A 25,034-nucleotide genomic window follows, 5' to 3' on the forward strand; every position below is an offset into this window, starting at 1 on the left:
GGCGTACAAAGCCGCGGCTCGTAGAAGAAAATCTAGGATATGGAAAGAGAGAAAGAGACAGTCCTGACAGGGAGACGACGCGTCGATCAAGCGGTCCGCAGAATCGGCATTCAAAGCTTCCTTTTTCTCCGACAGGCCGCGCCGATCGTTAGGAAGTCGAGTGTCAAACTGTCCGGCTTGTCACCGCGTGCACGCCGCCGTAGCTATCGCGGCGTTTACACGCTCGAAAGGGGAATACGAGATTCGCGTTGTCTCCGGAAGATGAACTCGTGCTGGTCGGTGATATAACACAGGTGACTGTGACACGCGGCTAGAGAATAAGCATTCTGATCAAGAAACGTTTGTTTCGCGAGATCAAAGGTGTTGACGATGCACACCGATATAATTCGGCGATCGTTCGTTCGTCACATTCCAATTCCGTCTATACGTATTGGTCCTTCCAACTTTTTGCCAGAAGTTGTTGTTGATAGACGCGAACGTCGTAACGAATAAAAGATCGAATTTCTTATTAAAAAGCTTATCGATCATAGCTGCGTACGGTTATACGCGATTAGCCTTCTTTGCCACTGTTCCAGCCTCTGCGCTGGATATATATATAACGCATGCACGCGTGTTCGCATACCGAGAATTAGCCTTTCGTTGGACGAACCATCAATCTTACAGCGAGACACCGATTGCTCGACGTTACGATCGAGACATCTTTGTTGCGCACGAATCGAGCGCGTGCTAGATCTTGACGGTCGAATCGATCGTACGTGAAACAGTGTTTGTACATGTAGTACGTCGCGTATTTCTATGAGCTGGCTTATTTCAAAACGTCTCTTATCGTAGCCACTTCGTCTTAACTTGTCCATATACGACAACGTGTTTCTTCCTGCTATTTTTATTTTTAATTTTCGCTCAAAAGATTTGTCGGTCTGGTGCGTTATATGCGTAGAAAAACGTATAAAAGAATCAATTTCGTTTTTCGAAACGGCATCAGCCTTGCGACTATAGACTGTACGTTATTTACTTGCTATGTTCCAACGAACGAAGTATTCCAGGACCGAAATTTACTCGTTTATTCGCGAATCTACGCGTGTACGATACGTTTAATCGTTGCGTGGTATTCGTGTAAACGATTTTCCTCGGGATAGCCGTAACGCATGAGATCGATGTTTCCTTTCCGAAGCGTAAAAGTTGCACGGGCCGATCAACTTCCGACACGTCGTTGGCTGGTTTTCCCTCGATACTGGTCGATCGATCGAATCACGCGTGGAAGCGGCCGGGGACGCGAAATATCCTTCTAATTATCGTTCTGCTCGACCCTGGAGACCGGTCGGTGCGTCGCTGCCGATGCTCCGTTGAGAAAAGAGAAAAAGTCGGCAGGTTTACCCACGATAAATCTCGCGGTACTCAGGTATAAAGAGGGCTGTGCTTTGGTCGACGATAACGTTTTCCTTCTCTTTTCGTCTGACGCGATCTTTCCGCTTCTTCGTCGTATCCTCCGGGAACGCGAGTGCCGCTCTATCGAGTCTACCGGAGAGCGAGGCCGAGAGAAAGAGAGGAAACGAAGAAAGGAGTGGAGCACGAACGAGGCAGAAAGGGTTGAGAGATCGGGCAGAAGATAAGACTCATAATGAAAGGCATTCATTCCACCACGAACCCGACACAGTGAACTTGAGTGACGTGGTTGCAGACAGCTGCTCAAACCTGATCGTTCCGTACGCACCTTCGCGCTCGTCCATCCATCCATCCATCCATCCATCCATCCATCCATCCATCCATCCATCCGTCCGTCCGTCCGTCCGTCCGTCTCCTCGTTCTATCCATCTATCCATCCATCCGTCCGTTCGCGCGTTCCTTCTCACGTGATTTCCTTTCTATAATATCGTGTAACCAGCCGGATCGCAGTTCTATGAAATCGATTCGATACGAAAACGTAGCTGTACGGGATTTTGTCAGGCGACCGCAATCATCCACGATCGTGATTTTATCTCGACGCAGAAGGCGCGGCTACGTATTGTTTAGCCATCGTTCTTCGCCCGTGCCCGATGCTTAACGCGTCGATAAACTTTTCTCGCGCGCATCGGTCCGCGCTAACCGAGAAACAAGGTAGATTTTCGCTGCAGGAAGAGCGAACCACATTACGACTTTGCGACGACGTCTGGCCGACGTTGTCGAAAACGTATCGAACTCGACGCCGTTATCGCGATTCCCTTCGAGGAGTAAGGTGAAACGTTTCCTCACCCACGACGTGTAACTCGGCTTTCATACCTATTAAAAGTGCGCGGCGCATAAATCTTTCGACTTGCTCGAGACTAGTCGAGACCTCCTCGAAGCAAGAAACACGAAGCACGTCGTCCTACGCGTATGCCGAACAGCGTTCTTTTCCCATCTCAGACGTCGAAGAACAAGGTATCGACGTGTCTCACCATGAGAATGCCGCGCGCAAGAAAAGGTCACGGAACAAACCGAAGAAAAGCGGGGGGTAAACTGGTACATACGCGTCTATAACTCAGCAGCAAGGTGCACGCAGTGATACCTGCTCAATAACCTTGACCGATGATCACGGGGGATCGGCGTACGTACGGAATGGCTTGGAAGAATTTTCGTTCGCTACCACGAAGATATTCCGGTTGGAAGCGATCCCAGTGACTTTAATCCCTATCTCTTAGCCTCTCCCCCGCTTCCGAGTTGCGAGTGCTTTCGTTTCTCTTGCTTCTTCCTTCGCTTGCTTCTTCGTTGGCTGTTTCGAGGTCGAGCTGGCCCGAGAGCGTGACGCTGACAGAATTACGTCGGGGCCCTGGTTCGGCTGTTACCGTGTAGCGAGACCCATAGAGTAGTCGAACCCCTCGCTTCTATGGCTCGCCATAAATATCGGCGGTGACGTTTGGGGAGAAAAAAGAATCTGGCGGTTGGGAACTATGGATGACCTCAGTTTACGAAGCCAGCAACGGTAGGCAGGCTACCGCGATCGCGTCTTTCATCCCTCGTGCTGGCGACGCGTACAGGCTCGGGCAAACTCGCGAACGATATTCCACTCAACTCCGCCGTAGTTCTCATCCTCGCGAATTGTCACGTTTTCTCACGGACCGTTCACCGGCAAAGTTCGTGCCGTCGAGAAAACTCTCGTCGATCCGATGCCAATGCCAAGCTATCCACGTTTTCGTCGCGTTCGATCGAATTCGTCGCGGTTCCGTGGAACGGTAGGCTTCGGCTGAAAGGCGGCACGACGTTGTTTTCGAGCTACCAGCTCGTAGGCCGTACATCCTCGCCTCAGCATCGTCGTTGAATAAGCGACAATTTGTATGACAATTCCTCTCGATGGTCCGGTGCATTGTGCCGGCATGTGAAAGTACGAACGTGGGCACGATGTGTATCCCATCGTGCTCGGTGTCTCTTTACCTCTGCTTCCAGCTCTCCTTCTTCCTCCTGGTTTCGGTGTCTCTTTCGGAACCGCGAGTGGACGAACAGCCTTACGAAGTATGAAAGGGAGCGAGAAAGAGCGCGCCGCGCACAGACAGCAACTGTGGAGAGCGGAAAAGAGAGAAGCTGGAAGGAGAAAGGAAATGTGAAATGGAAGGGAGGGGCGGACGAAAAGGCGAGTCGCACGGGAGAAACGAAGAGAGACGATAGAAAAGGAGTGAAAGGGGGTGGGCAGAGGGGAGGAGGAGAGAAAGAGAAAGAGAAAGAACGTGGTTGCTCGAGAGATCACGATCCTTGGAGCAAAAGCAAAAGGTCGATCCGTGCTGCACGTTGCAGCACGACTATGCTACGACGGTAGGACGAACGTTTATTAGAAGCAGAGGAAGCGCCTCTGTGACAAATGGCGTGGTTTCATTGTTGCACGAGGACCCCCGGGCCCTCGGACAGGGCCACACGGGCCCCTCTGCGACGTCGTAAATCTGACCAACGCTGACGGATAGAAATCAGAACGGACGGTGGCGCGGTTTTCACGGCTAGACGAGAAGAATGGAATGCCGGGGACATGCGAGACTTTCGGTCTCGCTTTTTAACCTGCCAGAAAATCCAGCTACGGCTCCTACCACGTTCTCCGCTCGATAGTCAAATTTTACTTCCTATCGCATCCTGTCGAGGGATATGGCGACAGTGTGTACACCAGTTCCGACGAATTGCCGTTTTAACGAATACGTCCCACCAGTCAAATTTGATATGGCGCGTATCAAATATATAAATATCTTACGAGTTATATACATTCCAGTTTTCAAATGTTTCGCTCGTGGATGCTGTTCCGGCGAATACGTCGGAGCAATCAAACGTATAGATCCCTACGAGTGCCAGTGCACTTACCTTTTTCAGATGTTTCACTCGTCGGAACGTGCATCCACCGTAACCATAGCTCTAAGCGATCAACGTCGTACCCTAGCGGAATTTGATCCGTTTTACTCATCGAAATTACAGCTGCGCGTAATGCGCGATTACTTTGCTGACGACGTTCTCTTTGCGACGACAATTTTACAAAATACGCTTTGCGATTCGATTCATAAGTTAACTGCAGGCGATTCGAGAAGCTGGAACTTCGAAGAGAAGAGAAAAATCGGGGCGCAAAAAATAGAAACGAGGGAAACGTCGCGGAGGAAAAGAGAGTTCGTTAAGCGGCAATCGGGCACAGGTCTGTCAATCGATCCGAGTCCTCGGAGAAACGAAGGGACCCCAAGATGGCTGCCCGAGAACGTACACGCGGGCCCCCGCTTCACCAGCATCAGCGACTTAGCATAAATCACTCCCGCTCCGCTCCATTCGCTCTCTTGCTCGCTCGTTCGCCCGATATCTGACTACAGAAACGCGACCGCACCGCGATCACAGAGTCCTGTCTTCTTCTTCTTCTTCTTCCTCCTCCTCCTCCTCCTCCTCCTCCTCCTCCTCCTCCTCCTGCTCTTTCTTCTTTACACGACTCGTTTCATAGCGATCCGAGGGTTTGTCGATGTCGCGTCGATGATTTACCTAAATCGAGCCACGCCACGTGTAATTTCTACGGCGGTAGTTTCGAGGAAGAAACGATAATGCACGGGAGCAGGGGTGACGAAAGGCCGTACAAGATGTTGGATGGAATGTTAAACCTTTTCGCTTTGGTACCCTCGAACCCGAAAGCCGAAGGTATAAGAATCTTCGTTAACAAGAGAAAAATACGTTTTGTATGAGCGCAGATGGAAACGTATAGACACGCTTTTAGAAAATTATTGCGCCACTTTCGAAAGCTATATATTGTTTTTCGCAGGACGAAAGGATTAAAATTGAGTATAAGGTGTATAAATTTAATGTTTCGAATATAACATTCCCGATATAACCGCGGCGGGATCCCGATTATCGGAACGTCGATTACCGAAAAATTTCGGAAATGATCTGCTATATTGGAAAATAAGAATAAGAATTCGCAGATATGTTCGCGTTTAAGCGAGACAATTGCAAATAATTGATTAATTATTTTACATTATGCAATACACGAAGAATGGAATGACAGGTTCGTAATAAAGTAAATCAAAAATGTGAAAGCAACGTGGACAATTTGTAACGGATATCGATATCGTTCTAATACCGTCTCCTATATTCTCGCTATTTTAAGAAGCAAACTGCGACCAACTTAACTTTCTCTAGATTTTGATTTAACCATATCGACCTAGCCGCTCGATTACGTTCGTCGATTGGCGAATCATTCGCTTGATCGTTCGGCTTAGCTTTCGTGCGTGACATCGAAGAGGCGAGTCACACGGAAGAGAAAAGCTCGTGTCACGCATATATCCATGAGCGCGTTCCTCCGTAAGAGCTTGCAGATAGTTTCTTCGGCGACTAACTTGCTACGCACGACCTCGATATTACGGTCGAAAGAAATTCGGGAATTGAGAGAGACAGAGATAGACAGAGAGAGAGAGAGAGAGAGAGAGAAAGAGATATAAAAGGACGGAAGCAGCCCGTTAGACAGAGAGGAGAGGAAAGATTTGCAAGAGGTTGGGCGAACAGAGGAAACGGACAGGTCGCTTATTTATGGCAGCCATACTTCGGATATATGAACTGGTTCCCGTCGAAAGTTTCGGACGTCGCGTCGCGTCGCATCTTTCCAGTTGAAAATGTATAGAGAGGTGGTGTCTGGGCGCTCGCCTTGGGCAAGATTTGCGAGGGGTCACCGTCGACGCGATGTCACGCGAGCTTAATTCTTTCCTTGCCAATCCTCGATGGACGACGACGACGACGACGACGACGACGAACCGTTTCGAAACAGCGAACAACAGCCGTCCGCTCGGCCATCTTGAGGATTTCCGTAAACTCGGCCAGCGTGTATCCATGTAGGTCTCGAGGGACGTTCTCGATATTTGGCGTACACCGAGTAAAGTCGCATCGGTGCGACCACGTTCGAGGCGAAGAAACGCGCGCGAGAGCCAACTGAAAGGAAGGGAGCAGAGGGATGCCAGGAACGTAACATTGGGGAGAAGAGAGGCGATGGAGTAGATAAATAGATGGATGGGCAATATTATAACTCACCGGCTGTCATCCTGTACGGCGAGTCAGGCTGCTAATCAGACCCTGGCTCGCTCTCGCCCCTCGACCGACCCTTCACGAAAAATGGATTTATTGCCGTTCGCTTCGACTTCGGCACGCTATCGAGCTCTCTGATCCGTAGAATGTAACCATCGTCGTCGTACTATTCGCGTCTGGCCTTCTTCTCCAAGTTGGCCCCTCCTCGTCTCGTCTCTTCCTTCCTCTGTCGCTTCGTCGCTCTCGCCGTCAAACGATGTAATCGCTTTTCAAATTATCGCCTCGCCCTTTCCTTTATTTTCCACGAGGAAACCGAACCACGGTTTTTCGCGGCGTTACGTGGCGGCGAGGTAAGCGGAAAAAGTTGCCGACGAAACTCGTTAACGCGGTATTACGAACGATCGACGACGCGCGATCGGCGATCCGCGGGCCGAGCGGACGTCGATGTGGGCACGGCCAAGAAACGACGCCGAGGGGAGGGCTCAGGTGAGGACCGATGCATCAAGCAAACGGTGACACTCGCCTCTGCACGGCGTGCATAGATCATGTCGACCTCGTTGCCGTCGGACGCGGTGCTCCGCGACGAAGAGACGAGGAAAGATCTAAAGCTTTGGAGGGGGTCGCGCTCCCTCCTTCCTTACGTTTTACTGGCTTTCCTCTTGCTCGCGCTCGTTGCATTCCCAGAGCACAGATGTACGAACCGAACGAGATAGACGCGCGCGGAAGAGAGCGGAACAGTCTGAGATCCCTGCTCGAGAATACGTGCATACGCGCACGAACGCGCGTGCACTCGTGTACGTGGCTGTACGTGTACGCGCGTGTGTTTTTTCAACGAGATTTATTACCGAACTCCTAATGCTTCGGGGCACGAGGAGAGGGTGCTGCCGTTCTTCCCACCCATCGACTCTCATCCCCGTCCCTCCGCTACTACCGTCGCCAACGTCGTCGCCGTCGTCGCCCTCGACGTCATCGTAGCCCGTAGCGTTGTCGTTGTCGCTGTCGTAGTCGTCGTCGTCGTCGTCGTCGTCGTCGTCGTCGTCTTCGTCGTCGTTGTCGTTGTCGTTGTCGTAGTCGTAGCTGTGATCGTTGTCGTCGACGCCGGTCTTGCCTCGCCGGCACTTCGTACCTTCTCGCCGCGTCATACCACGCTCGCTCTCGTCTTCTCGCGCCGCTTAATCCTCGGCAACCACGCTATTACGAGTTGATTTACATTCCTGCGTTAACAAGGGCCACCGGAACGCACGTACAATTCGGCGCTGCGCCACTCTGCCTCGCCGCAATCGCTTAAGGTCGCAAGCTTTCCTACCTCGTAAAGGGAGGAAAATTAAGGAGCATGCGACCGGACAAAAGATTCGCGGTTTCCAACGCAGCGGCACGCGTGCCGCGTGGTTATACGCTCCCTTCGAATCTGGTCAAACGTTAATCCGACTCGCGTAAGCCTAACTGCGGAGGAACTTTGGCTAGCAAACCTCTGAGACGAAAGGGTGTGTACCGACTGCCGTTACACTCGGGCAATAAATGTCATCGCCGAAATATTTACGGCTACAAACGGTATCGTAAGCGTGTAATAAATCATTATTAAGCAAATCGTATTACCGTTTATAAATTTGACTCTTAAGGAAAGCAACTTTAACGAGATCGTCGCGAAGGATTACGTAATTTCGACCGCGGCCGCGTCACCGTGACTCTTTTCTGATCTTGGGAATTCTCACCTAGAAATAGCTGTCCTCCTCGTCAACGGGCCACCGCGGCCACGTCGACTGGAAAGTTTTGACTCGTCTCTCTTCTCTTGCACGTCCCCTCTTTCTCTCTCTCTCTCTCTCTCTACCTCTCTCTCTCTCTACCTTTACCTCTTTCACTCTCTCTCTCTCTCTGTCTCTGGCTCTCCACCTCGTTAGTCCTGCGTTATTCACCCCATCCGCGGCGCGTATCACGCCGAAAGGCGCAAACTACCTTCGAAGAAAACACGTCGGCCATATAAGCGAATAAAAACACACGCTAGCATATTACGTATAGACGCGCGAGTACGAGTATAAAAATGATCGATCACATCGTAATTCTCTTACGAGTTAAACTAATGAGAAAAATGCCGGCCAGCGAGACGCTCGAACAGAGCGATACGAGTCGACGAACGAGTCGGATCGACTGGCGAACGGACGAAGGAATAAATGGAAAAGACAAAGGAAGCGTGTGATACGGTGGGGGATGTCCGGGGGGATGAACCGAGCAAGGTGAAAAGCAGCGTGAGAAGACGGGGGAGAAGAGTAGAGCGAAAGGGATGAGCGGGTAGGAAAGCAGGGATAGAAAGGATAAACGGAAAGACACGGAGAAGAAGTCGCGAGACCAAGGAAAAGAGTCTCCTTCGTGAAACAGGCAAGAGTGGGATGGGGGCGTGGGTGGAATGGGGCGCTAGTGGGGAGAGAAATACGTCGAGCCGGTGCGTGACAGGGGTGGGGATAGGTCAGGGCCGCGGGTAGAGGGGTACGGACGTTAGGGTGGGTGAGGGGTCAGACGGGGAAAGATACTCGGTTTGGCGCGGGGCTCGGAATGGGACGAGAGTATGCAGAGAGAAAGAGAGAGAAAGAGAGAGAGAGAGAGAGCGAAAGAACGAGCGAGCGAGCGAGCGAGCGAACGAGCTAGAGAGAGAGAGAGAGTGAGAGTGAGAGAGAAGGGTGGCAGGAGAAGCGTGCAGAGAAGCAAGGCAGAGGGGTGGGGAGTGGCGAGCGGGGCTGAATCGGCGGGGAAGCGTGGCCAGGGGCGAGAGGATGGCATAGGGGAAGGTGAGGTAGGGGTTGGATGGCCGCGGCGGGGCGGGTAGGGGGTGCATCGTCGGCGGCGGCGACGGTGAGGTGGAGGGGGCAGAGGTGGGGAAGATGACCGCGGAGCCGTCAGTGCGCCACGTGCTGTCGTCGTGGGAGGGTCTTTGCTTTCGCTCCGTTTCGTCGGCAAGTCATGCATGTTACCGCGAAATCGTGACTCGTCCCGTGCCCGAGTGCTCGTTCGTCGTCTGTCTTCGATAGTGTCGTGGTCATCGGGAAATTACGTTCGATCGGTCCGTGACGAAAATCGCGCGACGATGAGATAGTTATTATGGTCGGTGAGGCGCGCGCGAACCCGAACGCAGAAAGAAACGTTGCGAGGGAGTGACAGGCGGCTCGACGAACGCCGAGCCAGTTGAGTGAGTGGTGCGTCTTTATTGTCTTTGCGTTGGTGGAACATCCGTGAGGATGACGCGGTGATATGGTGTCGAGGGAATCACGGAGGACACGCGAGTTCCGATGCTCGTCGTCCAAGCGCCGCGTTGCTTCACCCATACTCGTAACGAGGATAATCGCTCCTGACGTAGCCACGGAGCGAAGGACTCATCGGGACTGACGTTTCCTGCGCACTGGAACCACTACTTCACGGTGAGTCTGTTTTCTCGGTATCCATCCTCCAACCTGGTATTCGCCTTTTTATTTCGCTTTCCGGGCCAGCTCCCTTTCGGCGTTCTTCGTATCTCTGCTCGCGTCGAGTATAGCCACTGGTTGATCGAAGCAACGGAGACACCCGTTCCTTTCTCTTACGACATTCGGTATCGCTCTGGCCAACCGACGAACTTCACCACTGGTAGACGGTAGTCGATTCTTCCTCGTTCTTCCCCGGGGCGTGATTCGTAAATAAGGTCAACGGGAATGCTATTTTGCGCGCCAACGTCCAGTACGCGCGATCCTACGTTTAACCCTCGTGACCGTGCTCCATTCTTAACGTGCATCCCCCTTTTCAGCTTCGACGAAAGCAACGTCGATGCTCGACTCGCCGAGAATCGATTTTCCTTTATCGATCGAAAGTCGCGTGGCATCGCGTTTCAAATTTTTATTTCGATCCATGCCATGTCGTTGTGATTTTCGCTCCTCTTCCTCGTTTGCCACTTTTCTCTTTTTAACTGTCCCCCACCTCGCCTCCTCTCTCCCTCCATCGCATATACCTATAGGGTATACACCCACAGGAGCACATGACCTACTCGAACGGATACATATCCACGCTTGAACAAACAACCGTGCACAACGCACCTTCGTACACGATTCCTCTTCCATTATATACAACGCGTCGATCGACGAGTAACTCGACTCATTTTTACGTACGAATTTTTAAATCGTTCGTAGCAGTCGCTGACTCACACGTGCGTCGTCCATCCGTACGAGTTGCACGGACTCGTCGTCTTTGATGTGTTTGACAAACGCGTTTCGAGTCGGTGACGCGGAGAAGGAGATTAAGACGCGAGAACGCGAAGGGGGATCGGCCCGTCACTGGTCAGACAAGCGGCGACGAACTCGGCCGTGGTGTTCGCGCGGCGCGCCGCGGCGGTTACGTCGCGACAAACGTGCCATCGTTGTTTGCCGAGATGCTCGACGCGTTGCCACGTGGCACGCACCGTGATTTGCCACGCAGATAACTGTCGACGCATATAGCTTTCCTCGTTGCGATCGTCTAAGGCTGCGTCTCGCGATCATCGTCCCGGTAGACAAAGAGGGCTTCGTACTTTTACCTTTACATTTACGCGCACCATTGGATTTCGCGTTAGTTCGTTAGCGTTTTCCATCCGATTTTAAACCCAATCGTCGATCGAATCATCGATCGCCGAGCGACAAGATGAAAGAAACGATCGCGGTATGATGCGTGACAGTCGAAATGCGTTTGTGATTTCAGGTTCTCAGGAAATATCTGCTCTATGCGAGAGGTGTCTGCGAAAGACGCTATCGTAGAACAGACACGCTCGTAGAAAGTTCATCTACGCGAAATTTCGTCCGAAACTAAACTCGCTGCCTATTCTACCTCGCTATACCGTTCAATTCTGTTGCCATAGATTAAAACGACGATGCGTTGCATCAACTGCGTGATAATGTTTAAAAGAAGCTGTCGTATATCGAGGTGATTTTGCCTATAGTTATTTATATCGGTCAATACGCGCCTCTCGTACGACAGATGATGCTGGAAAACAGGATATCGTAACACGATTATCCATGTGTCATCGCAACAGTTTTAGATCTCAGTACTTTATATCTCTGCTTTTAAAAGTACGGTTGACTGCGCGACTAAGGTCATTATGGTCACAGCCGATGCACGATCCATGGCAAACTGTCATTCCGACGAATACGTTCGAACGTGTAGGGTCGAATATATCGGAACAAATCATACGTACGGAGTCTAATAAGTAGAATTTTACGAGTAGAAAGTTTGAGAAAATAAGGATAGCTGGATGATCGAACGTCGGGAAAAATATGGACGACGATGATTCAGATAAAAATGAGATTCGAGCCCACGACTATACTTTGTTCCTTGTTCGACAGAATGATGCGATCGAAATCAGTGTGTATCGTTTGCATCGAAAAATATCGAGTTGACTGGTCATAAATTGGTATTTACATATTCTCGAGCGAGGCGCACCGTTAAAATTCGTCGACTTAAAACCGAGCAAGAATGACGTCATTGGACGCGATTAAATCCGTCCTGTCACCGTGAGACGCTTTCGAGACACGTATTATATACTTGCTCGCCGAGTCGATGTGTGAGTCGTCGAGAAACGAAGGATCAAGAGTATAAGGCGTTTATTTAATCGAGCATTCTGAATTTGGGAGCGCGAGATTCCTATTGTTTCGTCGACTTGGCGATCGAAATGGCTTTCTGCATTTTTTAATAGACGTCAATTCTACAGAGCTGCGCTTGACGCGTGACTGACACTACTGACGTCATTGTGTCGGGGAAAACCCGTACGTCATTCTAAAGTTCGATTAGGAATATGCTTTCTTACATCGACGATCGCTGTAACAGATCTAGGCAATATACCTTTGCTTCTGACAAAGGTGAAAACGAGATGCTTCTATTCGCGTCCCGCGATAGATCGTAAAAGCGGACGAACCAAGAAGCCAGTCTCTAAGATCGTGACCCTCTTGTATAATAATTTATTAACCAACGACATCGGTAAACTGACGGATTACAGACTTCTGTGTTTGTATCGTCGTTATCGACAGATCAACCGAGTGGCTCATTCTGCGTATCGAATTACGCGGAAAGATAGAAGAATACGGAAAAGAAACGCGGCGTCGAGATGGAAAATTCCTGTCGATGGAATCCACTTGCCCGAGCGTGAACATCTAACGCGAGAACGAGAAATCACAGCGAGGCGAATCGCCTAAACTTCTGTTGCGCGAACCGCGTGTCCTCCGACGAGATCGCGCGAACCAAGTTTCACCGTATAAATCCAAATTTGATGAAAGACGCATAGCGCGATATCCATATAGATGGACGTTATAAATCGTGTTTGTAGAAAATCTGTCACGACGAAGAGAACTGGTACAGCAATCTAACGTGGTTCAATTATGCAAGAGGATACCCGAAGAGCAGCTAAATCGCGCGCTAGGTCAACACAGCAAAGTCACGCTTCGCTCGATCTTTAATCCGTATAACGTATTTGCTCGCGTTCGCAGCCGGTTGAACGAACATTTACCCGATAGGTATATGTAGCAGGGAATGCACGGCCGTAGGAGAGTAGGCGACAAGTGTAGAACGGTAAACAAGCGTGGAGATACAGCTTGTAGGAGTACGTGGCCGAAGTCAGCCGCGGGAACGCGAACCGGAGTTGGAAGCTGGCGTGTTGGAGCTGTGCCGCGTCAATAGCACACCCCCGCGATTCAGTAGCGCCTATTGAAGTCTGCGATGACGGGCCCCGTCTGTCAGCAGATCAAAGCCGAAGTAAGCTCTCTTTGTGATGCTCCGCCGGGTCGGTATTTAATTATGTATGAGATCGATATTCGGGCCTTCGGGGGCTCTCTTTCAACTTCCCAGTCTCTCGGTCTCTTGGTCTCCCCGTCTCGGTCCATCGTTCTCTCTTTTACCCCGCCATCGAGCATTTGCACACACATTCGCCCTGCCGCGTCTCCCGCCACCCCCCTCCCCCTCTTCTTTCTCCCCTCTTCCCTTCGCCGGGCTTTCCATCCAGTCCTCGATACATCCTCGTTAGGAATAAACTCGAAATCATGCCAACTACGTTATACCTGTTCTCGCATCTATGTACTTTGTCCGCCGATAAAAACAGGCAGAAATAAACGCGAATACGAATCTTCGTAAGCAAGCTTCTTCCATCGACTTTTCGTTTCGATCGCATTTACGCCGTTTATATTCGCTTTGGGACGAGGCAAAGAAAAATTCGATCGATTCGCACGTCGAAGAAACGATTCGACGGTTTGTTTACGGGCTCGTACCTGCTCCGTGACGTTTGAAGGGGCGGTGCAGCCAAGCTTTACGCGCACATTTAAATCTCGCCCGATCGTAAAGATCTCGTAAACGGCGAACGTCCATTCGTCTAGAGATACGAAGGATCTTGAGGAGAAAGACGAGATTATTACCGAGGTAAACGAACGCGCGGCCGGTGGCTGTAAACTGTCAAGGGACGCCGCACCCGATCCACCACCTAACGTTTCAATGAACGTTCGCTAACCTTCCGCTCGTATTTAGCGTTTTATCAGCTTTCCTTTTATCTACGTCGGCCATTTTCTTTCTCTTTCTTCCCTTTTGTCCTTTCCTCTCGTTTGTCCCGTCCTCGTCTACCTTTCGCTACCAATGAACTCCCGACCAATCCAATTTTGATTCCCGTTTCCGAAAGCTTCGGTTCGGCGATCGATCGTTTATGAGAGAGATAGCGACGTTATTCTGTCGTCATTCTGAAGAAATTAATTTTTCGCCATTGTCGAATAACAATCGTTCGATAACTTGTTGGTCGTCTATACGTAATATAAAGACGACGCGCGTCGCTCGAGCCACGCACGGTAACTGACTTTCCCCTCTTCTTACCGCGCCAACCCCACTGGCTCAAAATATGTCTGTTGTTTATGGGCTGCGCTTCAACACACCTTCCCTCGACGATATTATCGACCTATTCCAACAACTATATGTAAATATTGCGCAGAGTAAATATTCCATTTGTATCTGACTTATCTTCGACAAAGTACTTCTATTTTGTTATTCGTTGATATTCTTTAGGAAAATAATCTTTTCGGAGATGGAAATATCAATATTTATATGCAAAAAGGCGTGTGTGTCACGGATCGTTTAATATACTTAAGATAACGCATAAATACATTAATTCATACATTAATATTGTATCTAATTACAAAGTCGATCTAACTTTATTAACTTGATTTATGAAAGTTCATATTTTTTTGAATATAGTCGAGCGTATAAAAACCCCGTGGTAAATTGCTCGATTTACTTACAACTAGTATTGTGTCGATTAGTACGTTTTAGCATATCGCGTAACGTTATTGCTTCTTTAAACCAGCTCGCACGTGTTAATTACGCGGAAAATGATTATTCGATCCTATTCAACTATATTATTTAGAGTCTTTTAAACATCTCGTTTTAGAGATCCGTTTCATCGAAGCTCGCGTGCAAAATTAGCAAGTGTCTGTAACTCGCGGACGGAAATGGCACTGTCAAAAAAAAAAAAAAAAAAAAAGAAAGGAAAGGAAGATATATTTGAACCGATATCGACCCGATTACGAACTTTCGCGGGACCCTCGAACCGCCGGTTATTCCAGCGATTTCAGCGAGACTTCGTCTTGCACGTAGAGACACGTACTGGCGAGCGTGGCGGCCAGCGAACCATTTCGAATATTTATTCGTTAAATTTCACGATAAAAAAAACTCTTTGATCAAAATCATGCCACTCGATGAACGTACTATGGGTTTTATCGTGATACATACGTCATTCAAGAAACAAATTCAACGACAAAATAAAAAAAAAAAAGGAGGGAAAAAAATCGAGAAAAAAGGAAAAAAGCGTCACCCTCCGTGAACGCAAAAAAATATTAGCCAGCCGTGATGGCGCTAATTTGCCGCGACCTGCGGCGGTTCGGTTGTTCCCGTTCTCTTTCTCTTTTCCACCCTCGTTGCGCGTCTCCTTTCCCCCTTCGCCCATCTATCTGCCTATCCGTCCGTCCGCTCGTCTCTGTCTCTCTTTCGGCCCCGCGCGATTACCCGCTCCGCTTTTTCGTCCCGACAAATCCATTTCGCTCGATTTCCATTTTTACGCATCGATTGCGCGTGTGTGCAATCGTGCCGCGCAACGAATGACCACGAAAGGTTATCGTTGCACTTCGAATTACGATCGATGCGTACCTTTCTCGTTTTGACGTTTCTGCTTCGGCCGTCCACGTGCGCGACCTCCAACGAGATGCGCTTTCAAACACTCGCCAGCGTTTTACGTATATGCAATTCTTTGCTTCGGACGTCGCAGGAGTCATAGCGCGATCAGCAAGGCCGTTGATTCTGAAGGAATGATACTGTGATGAAGTGAAAGATACTTTCGTGGGACGTTTCGTTCGAAGAGAACAGGAAATTATGAAATACAGGTTTGTCAGGCAAATTCTCGACTGGATGTCTACAAACTCCGTTTGTTCGAAAACAACACCTGAAATGAGGAATCTTATTCCGAGGTTTTCGCTTGTTTTCGTTCTGCTGCTGATCGTCCACGTATGCTAAATAAATTTTATTTATCTGTCTATTTATATTCCGGGACGGGCCCATTAAAATACACGCATTTGCAACGACAGGTAGTTACTCGATACGGATATTTAGAGAAAAAAATTTTTCCGAAATATATGTGAAAAAGCATAGTTATAGTAAATTTGGGATAAAGATAACGCCTCGTAGATCGCTCGCTCGAATAACGCGTCACCGGCGAAGATGTATGCGGTCCGGTAAACTATTAGCTAGAGAGAATAACATACGATTTAGGGTATGTATCTAGATGGAAATGTTGGGATCTGTAAGCGCGACATCGACCTAGCGACGGTTTTCAAATTTTCCAATTCTACGTTTCATCGTATTATATCTTCGACTTATTTCTCACGCACGCTCACGCTCGTATCGAACGCGTTATAATTACCAGGAATATTTGGTGGTGCCAACGATCGTTCGAATAAGACTCGGCCTGCTTCGTTAATCATTTCCTAATCATTTCGCGAGCGTGCACAAGCTGTGTATCGATGATCGCGGAAACAGGCCAAAGGCAAGAGAGCAAAAACGAAACGTTTGCGATGTTGGGTGGATGAACACGCGTGCACACGATCGAAGCGAGAATTCGTAGCAAAGAGGGACCAAAGAGGAGGACAGAGCAAGAGGGAAACACGGGGCAAGGGGAAACGTGCACCGTTTTGATCGGTCGCACAGAAAATTGTATTTTCAAAATCAATTAATATCCAGAGAATAATAATACAGTGGCTAATGATCGTGCAGTCATGTATAACCGACTTGTTCCCTCCGCGCCTCTCCCTTTTCCCTTGGTTTACTCGCGATGACCCTCGGGCTACTTCGAACTGGATTCCGCGCGGGTTGTGACGCGTCGATTCGGCCAAAGTGCGTTTGACAATTTTTAATTATCGATAACGAGTTTGACCGCGAAGATAGGTCGACTGAAATGCGATGCATCGACGAACAATCGAAAACCGGGCTCTGCTCGTTCGACGATATCGTATCGTTTCCGTTGTAAGCATCGAGTTCATAAATTGTCTATTTAACACGAACGGTAGTTTGTCTCTTTACCGCGTTGGTCGCAACGATCCCGGCTAATGGTTTATCAAAGGCAGATGCGTGAAATACGATAATTCGACCGGTGGTACGGTTTTATTCCTACGATATTCGACTAAACGCGATCGTACAAAAGTCCGTTCTCTCGTTTTTCTCCCATATAACTCTACCTATATAACCCTTGAAAGGCAGATGGTTTTACGTACGCGACAGATACTGGGTCCGAGCGGGCCTCTAGCGAAATTTTCCTCTTTAACCCATTAAACGACCAAGATCGCGTTCACGCGATATTTCATTCGCAATTTCCTTTTAGTCGATTTAGATTATCGAGTTTCATTAAATCCGTAACGCGGTTACCGACTGAATTTCAAGAAACTTCTCCGTATTTCTTCCGTTATTATTTCACCTTTCGTTTCAATTCGATCAAGTCGACAAAGTTTTACGAAAATTTATTTACACACAGCGATTAATGAACGAGGGACTAGATGTTCGTCGTTCCAAGTTCCAGATTGTACGACGCGAGACGATTTTCTCGCGAATAGTTTCATCTCGTACTGTCGGATTCCACGGGGCGCGTAATTGCTGGCGACTTTGCGATTTTCCAGAAGTTTTTCGGAAATTTCTCGCGTGGGATTGCGGCAGCGTTTCGGGCGCCGCATCGATCAAAGAAACTGCCAAGTTGACGTCGCCGGACGGCTCGTAACTTACTCTCCTTGCACAACCATCTAAATATACAGAGAGAGTCTCGTGGCGCTCGGCTTTGTTTCTCCCTCTCTCCCTATCTGCGCTCTGTGTTCGCCGTAATGTCGCCAACTCGAAAAATTCAGCGAGTTTTTCGCGGTCCGCTTGCTCGGTCGGTTGCATCCATCGCCGTGGATACGTAGACGATCGCGGCCCGAATAGATGATATCTCGCAGTTAGTGCTCGAAGAAGTCCGGAAACGCGAACGACGTACTTTATGTATTCGCGATAGACGATAAATTTTCTCTCGCCTCTTGCCACGAGCGGAAAAATTCCACCGTGAATCACCAGTTAGATTACTCGCGTCGTTGCTCTCCGGATTTCGCAGGACACAAGTATTCTGCTATGCGCGGACAGAGAGAATCGCGTTGGCGACGCGCGCGCGTGTCCCCGCGATGGCTGCGCCATAAATCATTCTTGATGATTCTCCGCGCCCGTACCTACATACTTTGCTCCACGATTCACCGCCACCCGTTACACGAACCGTCTTTAATTTCGGGATCGAGCCGAGCCTACACCGTACTCTCGTACCGAGACGAGCTACTTACTTCTCGCACGCGATCGAGTCGTTCCGTCTACACGGCATTCGATGAATCATCCCCCTCGAGATCGAACGTCGCGTTCCACGCTACCGGAACCGCCACCAAATACGAAATTCGCCCTTTCGAGACCCGCGATCGGTGCGCTCGCTCAGGGACAGTCGAACCATCGTCGGCTGAAGGAATCGCTGTGAAGCGTAAGGTGCGTTATCGCTGCGATTTCTTCCACCGGAAACGGACTGAGATTGTACTGCTTTCAAGCTTTGTATGCGGCTACAAGAAAAGACGACTGACGGAAAGCTAGTGGCACGTCGGATCGCGCGTTGCGTGTTTTAAAATATACCACATGCCATACGATTTTTAATCATCGTATTGCGACGTTACGTCATGATCAACTAGTTTCATCCGCTTTTGTTTTAACAGAACGTTATCATCTACCTCTTAGTCTTGTCGTTGGAAGTAGAAGAGAGGCGTAGGTTTCCTCAATTTTGCTCCACGCTTAAGAAGCTAATAATCCAATATACGAGGCTCTTGAAGCTTCATTCGGACTAACGATCACGGCTACGGTCAGATCGCGTCAACCTAGGCACCGTTCCAGAGATTTTCATTCGTCCCGCCGGAACCGCCTACTGTTAATGCCGTTACCGAATCGCGTGTAAGCGACTTTGACCGGTGCTTGACTGCGCGTGATTCGACCGTAGCGCAGATGGTCCGCAAGGAATCGTAGGAGCGCGCGACGCGAATCCAAATCGCGAAGCCACCGTCAAAAAGATCGTAACCGCGTCGAGCCTAAACCGTAGACGGACTCGAGAAGAAACTTACGCGAGTGGAATTGGTCGGCGAGTGTTGCGCGTTAAGAAGGAAAGGCGAGAGATTATGGTCGTAGTTGGAGGAAGGCGCGAGCGTGTGCGCGTTATAGGTGAAACACGGTGCCGGGTGATAACAGCGAATAATAATCGTGCATGTTACGTCAGCGCCGTGCATACGTGCCGAGAGTGCCACCCACTTGCACGTAGATCACTCTCTTGTCTCTTCCCTCTCTGTCTATCCGTAGCTTCTCCCCCTTGTGCTGCGTTCCCTCGCGACACGACGAACTGCATTCCGAGGAGGAGCTAGGATCTCGCAACGACAGCGACCACGTCGTAACGCGGTCTATTGTCGGTGAGGCGGCGACACCACGGTTTCTCGGTTCTGTAGTTGCACGCGCGTACCGTCTGTGCCAACACGCGTGTAACGGTATCGAAGTCGCGTGTAAACCGGTGAATCACGGCTCGGCACGGTTCGTTGCGTGGGAAGAAAGTGGGAAGGGGTGGCAGTGGCATTGCTTGGTCCGAGGACACTGATCCTTCGCGAGAAGTTGTCGGGCTGTCGTCTTCGTCGTCGTTGTCGTTGCCACCGTCGCAGACGTGCAACACCAACGACGTTGGAAAACGAGAAGGATGCGAGAACGATGTCTGGGTGGAGTCGAGCGAGGCTCGAAGCGATCGACCTTTCAACGAGCAGGTTGCGTAGGATTCACGGGCTAGGAAAACGTAAATGCGGCATAGACATCGGCGCAACAATGTGCAACCTTGATCTTCCAATTTAATACGCGGCGTTCGAACGAAAGGAACGTTTTATCGGTTGCAATGGATTTCCGTCTCGCTTCGATCCTTGCAAACGTTTTTCCCGTGTAGCGCGTTATTGTTCCAAGCGTTCTCAGCGCGTCTGTTAGATTATGCGTTTGCAGGCAAGTGGAGGGTGTACAAATGCACCGTACGAAAGGTATTAGGTTGTCGGAAAAGATTCTTTCGTTTTGTAATGATAGAAATGATAGACGCACCAATGTTGCTTGTTTTATATTAATTTATTGAATTATGCACGAACGTAATTATAGAGATATAACGAAATGGATCATACCTAATTGAACAAAATAATATGAAACAAATATAAAAATTATTCTTCGTCTGTTATCACCTTATGAAACGAAAGAAACTTTTCCGACAACCTAGTATATTCTCATTTTATCATTTCTTACGAATATAACGATTCGAACAGCGAGCGTGAAGACGATGGCAGAGTAGCTTATCCTGACGCAAAAAAAAAAAGAAAAGAAAGAAAATTGCGACCAGGCACTTATAGAACACGATGACCAACGCGTATAACGCGTTAGATAAATTTAACGTTTCGACACGCTTCCGTTTACAAAAAATATTTTTACACGCGGTACGTATCCTATACGTTGTACAAAGTTCAGTGTATTCCTCTCGCCCCTGTACCGTCTCGCTAAGTTTCCTTCCCAGCCTCGCACAGTACTCGTTACTAGATCTACGTTCGCTTCGTACAGCTCGGATGGACTCCGTTTTAGGGCGGAATGAAAATTCGTGACCGATCGGCCCGGCTGGACGTTCGCGTTAACGTCCGGTCTGGCTCGTCGACACGAGGGATTTGGTTGAGACTCGTCAAGTCGATCGATTATTTTTGACAAGGTTGATCGATAGGCGCGCTGGCAAGCGGCGAACATCGACTGTGCGTGGAACGTTGCGTCGTCGTACGGCGAGCACGACGCTCGCATCGTTGTTAACGTTGCGGGATATTAATATGCCGGATGTTACTGATCGCCGAGCTTGTTGAACTTTCTTCCGTTCTTTGGTTCATTTTCTATTCTTAGAAAATTCCATCGGTTTAAGGAAAGTAGGAAAGAATCGTTAGAGACGCGATTTTCCTCTAACAATCTCGCTGCGTCGTTTCCATCATTTTCCCCTCAAATAATCATATTTTTCTACCATTGAGAAGTTTCTCGAGGAAAAGATCGTTACCGATCCACGTAATCGACTAAAGATTCCCCTAAAACGTCGGACATTTTACACAGCCTCGCGAATAATATCGTCGAACGAGTCGATCTCTTCCTCGGATCGATCAATAGATACGAAACGAAGTTGATCTATTCTCGCTGTACCAGTTTTCTCGCTTGCGCTCTCATATCTGTATCTTTTGTTAGATTAATTCTCCTCTTTTCCGTATCTGTTCTTCTATGAATAATTCAGAAAATCATCAATATCCCGATGATAGAGTCAGCAAATCTAAAGTCACTCTTGAAAGTGTCAACGGAAACCTGAATGCGGCGTAATGGATGTGAACGGAGCATATTTTTCATCGTTAGAATATGTGATTTTATGAATGGAATTATTAATCGTCATAATTTGCTTTCTGTCTCCGACAACAAATCCAGCCAATCTGCTCGGAGAATATTCACTCGTGTATTTCTTGTTGCGAAGGAAAAAATACATTAGCATAAGCATAACTGCACAAAGTAGGAAAATATGTATTAATAGTAATATACGCGAGGCTACAGTTCGTCAATTAAACGATACTAAATTATAATAATTACGACTAAATAATAACAACATTGAAAAAAAGTATTTTCATCGTTGTAACGATCAAAACTACTGTGAGAAATTTGTCTATCGTTGCGCAGTGTGTTTAACGAAGATGGCATCGCCGCGAACGTTCGATCGCCACGCTCGAATAATAATTTTTTCGTCGACCGTTTTACGATTCCGTGGTACCGGCTCGTCGACCGTGTAACCCCGATTCTTCGGCGAGAAATTTCGTGGACGATCTTATATAGCCTCGTCACGGAATGCCATTCGTCAGAATTTTATCGATCGCCGTTGAAGGGGAGCGAAAGACGACGGGTTCCCGTATCGACACGATCGATTCTCATCGATCGCGCGAGTACGATTCCAATTAACCCGTTTCCACGCATCGGTGATCGGTTTACGTTTCAAGGACCTCGTAAATTCGAACGTATCGATCGTCCGAGTATCGATAATTATGATCGAGGGATATCGTTTGTTCCGTTCTCGGAGAAAGAAAAAATGACAATAATTGGCTCGTCCGTTAGCAGTTGGAGCTGGGAAACCGGCACAGTGATTCCGCCATGACGAAATCAAAACGACGAATCGTTCAGAGTGTTTCTTTCTTTCGTCTTATCGATCTTAATGCGTGTTCGTCCGACTCTGTTACGCGGCATTCAGGTTTCCCTTGACACCTTCCACACTGTCTTCGCATCTTCCGACTCTCTATCATCGGGATACACGTGACGTTGTAAATGGAATTATCGATCGTCGTAATTTGCTTTCTGGTCTCGACGACAACCACAGCCAATCCGCTCTGAGAACAATTATTTATGCATTTCTTGAGTCGATGAAAAATACGTTAGGTTACATACTTGCACAGAATAGGAAAATACCCGTTGTACCAACGTACATACAAACTTAAAATGATAATATCGTAACGAGGCGCGATATCACGATTTCTTGATGGCCTGTCGAACGATATATCGACGGAGGTACGTGCGTTATTAGTATTTAATAGCTGGACGATTACCGCTGCTTGCCGAGTTAGTCAAACGCTCTATACACATTACGAGGCTGAACATGTGGCAAGTTACAACGTCGTATATTTCCTGATAGGACGTTAATTATGAATTTGAATACTAATTCACGCACGAATAATCGGATCGGTGAATCGAGATGCAAGGAGAATCGTTGGCAAAGATAGGACCGGTAGCCACTGGACGAACGAAGACGCGGAAGCGGTCGATATCGGCGTCGATTAGCCTGCGGCGTAGCTCGCAAGTGTTCGAACCGGGCAGAAGGAACGCGTAATCCAGCGTTCGGCCACGTGGCGGATATAAAAAGACTCGTTGTTGCCGACGATGCATTACATAATAGGTATTCCCGTTCATAAACAGCGGCGTTTAACTATGAATGAAGCAGAGGCCCGTGGCCGCCGCTCTCGCCCACTTCTACGCATACCTACAACGCTCGTCCGTGTACCCGGTCTTGACCTGCCTCAAATCATGTAAATCCTAATCCGTCCGCGCACGATCGTTAACTCCGCACGCGCGCCTCTGGACTGTGAATAATTAAAATATTAATGAGTAACACCGACTCACCTGGCGTACTTGGTCGCCGGTTAATTATCGATAGTCGATCCGCGTATTAAACCGCGTTAGCGATTAACGACCCGCAACCCGGCATACGATTTATTTCCACGCGAAGATAGTGAAAAATTCATTACATCCTCCTGTCTACTGTGTCGGTACGCAGTGTCCGAACGACGAACACGTACGCCTGGAAAATACGTTCTCGCGTCCGTTGGAACCGATCGCAACGGTATTTGCGATTTTTCAATAGAACACTAACGCTAGCTGGTCGCGGCCAGAGCAGCGTAAAATTTCGCCCGGGCGGATCTGCGTGTTTTCCTGGTGTGGCCGCGGGTAGCCAACCTGTTTAGCGCTGGAAGAGAAGAAAAGGTCGAAAAAAAAGAAAAACGTGTAAGAGGCTCAGGTGCAGGTATCTCCGGCGTCCGGCTCGAAAGATCGAGTTGCTCGATGTCTTCTCGAATGCCCCGAGAAATTTAAAACGTCTAAGCCGTCAACTTTTCCGCCCCTGTTGCTTGATGCGCCCACCCTTCCTTCCTTTGCGCGTCTCCTTCTCCTCGACTTTCGCCTTCTTAGCGCACGCCCCCCCCCCTCGCCCTCCTCTTTGTTCCTTTTTTTACGTTTGTCATAGAAGAATCGAGCGACGCCCGTGCTTTCGAGCGAACGCTCGATGGAAAATCGCGCTCTCCGGCAGATCGATCTCGAAATAATCAATTTTACAACGATCGGTTTCCTTCGTCTCGGAGATATCCTCGATGACAACGCAGTGCTGCAGAAAGCAGACAGTATTGGGTCGTTCGATAAGTTTATGCCGCGGTGAGTTTATACTCTTGATGACGTGTTTTATGAATAGAGCGATCAAGATGATCAATCTTGCAAGATCAAGTGCAGTCTAGAGAAGGCACTCGTGAGGAGAAAATCAATGAATCGCAAGCATTTAGATTCTTCCGGTTATTGTGCAATTTTTTTCTACTATTCCCGCGTCTTACGTTCGAGTCAATGCCGTGCGAATAATCTAAAATAACGCGTCCAAGTTCTAAGACCGGTTTCGTAGGGAAGATACGCGTATCATAGATACCGAATATAGTAGACCGATGGATGCGTTCACACGACGATTCTCGCGAGACGCGGTATCTCGCGATACTCGTTCCACGTATCTCGACAACGATACTTTTCCAACGAAGACGATGGACGAAATTTAAAAAAAAAGAAAGAAAGAAACGTACGCAGCCTGCCATACGTAGACGCACGTCAGTGTGAAACCAGCCTAAAGCGTCTAAATAGCAGAAAAATGAACGATACGAATTTATTGGACGATCTAATAGAAAGTGTGCTCGTGTTTTTCGTCTCGTATAAGACGAGCGTTTGCTCGATCGAGCCAAGACTCAATGGTCGTAGCCGAGTGGAAACCAAGTTTCGAGGTTTGCCTGTAGCCCCGGTGGATTGACAGCTGCGACGAGTCATCTTCCACCGCGTCATCGTGATCGTCATCGTGATCATCATCCTTATGGACGGCGGGCCACGATGATTGGCTGAAAGCGCATTTGTTTCGTGACGCAGCAGGGGCGAGAGCGCAGCGAGTTTCGTCCGTACACATACGTACGAGAGTCGTACGTGCGTGTTTGTAAAGGAAGAGGGTGACGATACTCGGCAACTATAGCTCGCGCTGCTTTTACCGCGTTGAAAATTCGGCAACAGATCTAATTTCGATCGCGACAGCGAGCAGAAAGACGCGACAAGTTGTATTTCTTCGATACATTGTCGATGGATCGCGTATCGTCTGT

The 25,034-nt window shown here is 48.8% G+C and overlaps 2 protein-coding genes across 2 annotated transcripts in view; one reads left to right on the forward strand and one right to left on the reverse strand.

Annotated features, from left to right (window-relative positions):
• LOC122574498 (zinc finger protein 600) overlaps positions 1-8,991 on the reverse strand; it is a 73,351-nt gene extending 64,360 nt beyond the window's left edge. The window contains exon 1 of the mRNA XM_043742171.1: positions 6,481-8,991. The gene's annotated coding sequence lies outside the window, so the exon portion shown is untranslated. The remainder of the gene's footprint in view (positions 1-6,480) is intronic.
• LOC122574497 (protein tiptop) overlaps positions 1-25,034 on the forward strand; it is a gene marked incomplete in the record, with an annotated part of 90,597 nt that overhangs the window by 22,524 nt on the left and 43,039 nt on the right.

The sequence above is a fragment of the Bombus pyrosoma genome, linkage group LG13, assembly GCF_014825855.1.
Source record: "Bombus pyrosoma isolate SC7728 linkage group LG13, ASM1482585v1, whole genome shotgun sequence".
In the NCBI taxonomy this organism is placed as follows: domain Eukaryota; kingdom Metazoa; phylum Arthropoda; class Insecta; order Hymenoptera; family Apidae; genus Bombus; species Bombus pyrosoma.